The following is a 4,458-nucleotide window of genomic DNA, read 5'->3' as shown; positions in this document are numbered from 1 at the left end:
ATGTGTGTGCATGCACAACAGATATACACCACATAAATACATGCATACACAGCATACACACTCACACAAGTCACACATTTACCCATACCACACATATACACAATGCACATTATATATATATTTATATGTATATACATATATACATGCATGCACACATACAATCACACACATACATGCACACACACACATCCAGAGTTGGATGTGGACAATGTGGTGATTTGTTTTGTTTGACTATAAACATTTGTAACAGGTTTTGTTTTCCTGCTTTCTCCATGGGAGAAGGTAGGGGTGGGAGGGAGAGAATTCAGAACTGAAAAGAAAAGAAAATTGAATTTTAAAAAAAAAAACCCCTCTGAGCTACAATCAAGGTTAGCCTTGGCAAAATGAACTATTGCTCAAAATGTTTATGATGTCTAATAGAACACAAATGTGGCCCTTGTGAAGAAGAATTTAGGAGTATGTGTGTTAAGTTCTGGTGGGGTCAGTGCCAAATCGTGTAAACAAAGTTACAGCAAAAGGAGGTCATATCACATATTAAATGTTCTTAAAGATATGAAATGTTATAAGGTTTACTGTATGTCAATAAACTGCATTAGTTTAAAAATGTAATAAAAATATTTAATCATTTAAAAAAACTATTTATCAATCATGCAGATGACTCGTCGGGGGACAGGTGTTAACAAATGGGATGGCTGACTCAGGACTCCGGGATGTCCACAGTCTAAAACGATGAGCGATGAGCAGGATCTAATAAGATGCACAGTTTCAGCCTCCCTGAGGCTCCACTTCCCAAGGAAGCACCTCGCTTTGGCGACCTCTGGTGGCAGGAGCGCCCCTCCCCCTCCCCTTCTTACCTTCAGTGGCTCCCCGGGAGGCTTTCTCTGTGCCACCCCCCCCCCCAATTTACACTCTATAGATCTTCTGTGGACGAAGTCCTTTTCAGGCTGTCTCCCCCACTAGACCAGACTGTGAGTTTCTTGCAGGCACTTAGTACAATGCTTGGCACATAGTGTGTGCTTAACTGCTACTGAAATATTTGGCCTCATTGAGGTAACCCAGTGGCAGGAGGTGACGGAAAGCCCGGGATGTGCTGCCTTGGTGGGAGAGGTTGGGGGATGCTGCACTCAGTTCTGGGTATTTAGCCAAGAGAAGAGGAAGAGGAAGGGGGAAGGAGGCGAAAACAATGGGACTGTTGTCCTCATATACTTCAAGACTAGAATAAGAATCATAAACATTCATGCAGAACTTTAAGATGGAAAAGAAAGCCCTTTACAACTTGTCCCATTTGAGCCTCACAAAAGGATAGTAGGTGCTATTGTCAAATCCATTTTACAGATGAGGAAACTAAGGCAGACAGAAGGTAGATGATTTGCCTAGGGTCACCCGGCTGGTAAATGAATCCTGAGACAAGATTCAAACTCAGATCTTCCTAACCCATTCACTGTGCCATCTTCCTGAGGGAGTAATCTCCCACTGGCAGAGGCTGGGCCACCAGCTTGTGGGGTGTGTGGCAGGGAGGTCAGACAGATGATATCTGAGGTCCTTTCAGCCCTGGGGTGACTCTCGGAAAGAGTCCGACATCACTGTCAGCCAGGGGAGGCTTCACGGAGGAGGCGTCGGACCTTAATGCAGAGCTTCCTCTGCAGTCATCCTCACGCAGCCCTGTGAGGTACAGGGTGCAAAGATGGTTGTCCCCACTGTACAGATGAGGAACTGTGCCACACCTCACAGGTGCACCTTGTGGAAGCTCCTAGATGAAGGGACCTTTCTCCTCCCCTTGCATCTCCAGTATCTGGCACCTAGGAGGTGATTAATAAGCACTTGGTGAATTGAACTAAAGGACCCCTTGGCACATGGCAGAGTTCAGATTGGAACCCAGGTCTCCACACACCAAGGCCCACATTCTGGCTGCTCAGCCACAGGCCTCTCAGGATTACAGGTTGGGGTAGTGGCTGTTTGGGTGAAACAAGGTCCAAGCAAGGGACAAGGCATACGCAGGGCAGGAGAGGCCAGTCTGGCTGAACGTAGAGTATGTGGAGGGAAACTGCAGGTTGGAGCTAGATTTTGGTGAGCCTTGAATGCCAAACCCAGGAGCTCCTATTTCAATAATAGGGAGTCAGGACCGTTTTTGAGCAAAAGGTAACATCAGTCACTTAGACAAGAAGCATTCATTAAAACTCCCTTTGGAGGAGCCCCCGGCACGGAGCAGAATAGGGGGGCTCTCGTCGATAGATGCGCCCTGGGTCCGAGGACGGGTGAAGGGAGCTGGAGCCTCGCTCCGCAGCCCGGGTGGCCAGGTCAGCTGGCCCAGCCCCAGGGTATTCTGGGGATGAAGTGGCTGAGACCGTACTGGTCCCTTACCTGCTTCCTCACTGAATGTGGCTCCAGACTGGGACTGGGTCCTGTGTGCCTTGCCTGCAGGCCGGGCACCTTTTCAACCAGCCAGGGACGAAGCCCCTGCATACCCCACACTGGCTGTTTCCATCTGAGGAGGGTCGAGGTCCAGGTGGGGACCACAACCAGCGATGCTCAGTGTGGTGGCTGCATTTCAGGGCTTCATTACCCCAGAAGGCCCCTAAGGTTTGTGTGCTGGCCTTGCTCTTGGGCACCCATTGGCACACCTGGCTGTGAGGAGCCCAGCCTGGGGCGTGGCAGCTGGCCGTGCCATAATGTGGAGGCCAGGGTAGGGTCCAAGGTGCCTCCTCAGAGGATGGCACCCAGGCTGAGGTGCCTGAGGAAGCCGCGGCCCAGTACGCCGTCATCGCCACATCTGCCTCATGGGCCTGCCGGGGATTCTGCTCTGCAGCCTTCTCAAGAAGAAAGGCTATCACAGCACGGCCCACAAGGACAGCAGTGAAGAGGCTGGGCTTGAGGGCAAGAATGGGCCCAACCCTGCCTACCGGATGGATGACCCCAACAAGGACACCACTGGCGTCTTAGTCCGGCTGATCACAGAGAACAAAGAGAATGTGGCTGCCCTGGAGGAGCTGCTGAAAGAATACCACAGCAAACGGCTTGTGCAGACCAGTTACAGACCTTTGCCCAAGCTGACCCAAGGCCCGGCACCCATACCGCACATCTGCCAGCACCAGCACCACCTGCACACAGTGCAAGGCCTGGCCTCCTGCTCTGGGTCCTTTGGGTCCTGCTGCCTCACGCTGCAGCCAGAGGAAGTGGCCCGAGGTCCTGCTGTCCCCTGGGGCTGCCGAGGCCTCACTCCCACACCCAGCAGTGGCGGCAACAAGCCCACTCCCAAGGGGAGCCGCCCGGGGAGATCACCATCCTCTCTGTGGGCAGGTTCCGTGTGGCCCGAATCCCTGAGCAGCCGCTGAGCCCGCCACCTCCAGAGGTGAAAACCATCTCAGAAACCAGTGAGGAGGGTGTCTCAGCTGAAGCTCCTCCGCCTGGACGTCCCCCTGAGAACCGGGCCATTCTGGGCAGTGGGGGAGGGCGACCCAAATGGCTGAAAACCCCAGCATCTGGGCCAACAGAGAGCAAATCAGAGGAAAATCTGGACAGTGGACAGGCTGAGTGAATCCAGCTTGGTCATCTGAAGGTGCCCTTATGATCCGCTCAGGCCCAGGGCCCTGTGAGACGTTGGAGCCTGCTAGTTGGCAGCAACCTGAAGCCCTGGGGGGCTGTCCTCCAGGCCCCTGTACCCTGGGCAACCCCAGTGAGCTCTGGGAAGTGGGCAGCAGCAGGGGAGAGAGCTCACTTCAGCCTGAGCTACCGCAGGCAGCTTCATCTAAAGGAAAAGATGATCTTGTCCAGGGAAGGGAGGGAGGGATAGGCCCATACTTGATGAGGAGTGGGCTGCCCTGTCTCCCCGCCCCCTCCCACCCCAGCCTCTTCTCCATGCTAGCAGCAAGCCCCTCCCTGGTCATCTGGTCTTTCCCTTGCTCTGGAGAGGACACCCAACCCAGCTTCCTGGGTCCTCAAAGATGGCTTAATCCACACCCAAGAGGGGATTTCCTCCCCGATGCTTCACAGACGGAACATTTAGCCCCCAAGTAAGGGTCCCTTCCCTGCTGACCCATGGACAGGACACACCCATCTATCCATCCATCCAGCCCCATGCAGGGGTTTCCAGGAAAAGCGAAGGACTCAGCTTCCTCTTCATCGCCCCTATTCTTTATCTTATCACTCCTGGGCAGGGAAAGTGGCAGTCAGGGAATACTGGGGGAAGAATGAATAGTGGGGGTCTACTGTCACAGAATGTCCAGTCACTGGGTAAGTGAAAAGACGGGCCCAGAGAGAAGAAACCTTCCAGAGGTCACAGTGAGTTGGCCAGAGAGAGGAGCAGAACTTGGGACTCCTGACTCCCAGGCCAAAGGCCCTTTCCATTGCCCTGCAGTCATTGGGAAGGAGGTCTTACCCAGCACACCTCCTCTTCCCTCCCCCATCCCCCCACTCCCTAGCACTGGGTCTCACTCTCCGAGATGGGGCTTGTCCATGGGG

The 4,458-nt window shown here is 53.4% G+C and overlaps 1 pseudogene; it reads left to right on the top strand.

The window, feature by feature from the left end:
* The first annotated feature begins 1,684 nt into the window (after positions 1 to 1,684).
* On the top strand, positions 1,685 to 3,554 carry LOC114050320 (annotated as a pseudogene).
* The last annotated feature ends 904 nt before the right edge of the window (positions 3,555 to 4,458 follow it).

This window comes from Vombatus ursinus, unplaced genomic scaffold, assembly GCF_900497805.2.
Source record: "Vombatus ursinus unplaced genomic scaffold, bare-nosed wombat genome assembly UNPS02014799.1, whole genome shotgun sequence".
NCBI classification, from domain to species: Eukaryota; Metazoa; Chordata; class Mammalia; order Diprotodontia; family Vombatidae; genus Vombatus; species Vombatus ursinus.
This window is presented reverse-complemented; position numbering and strand designations above follow the sequence as displayed.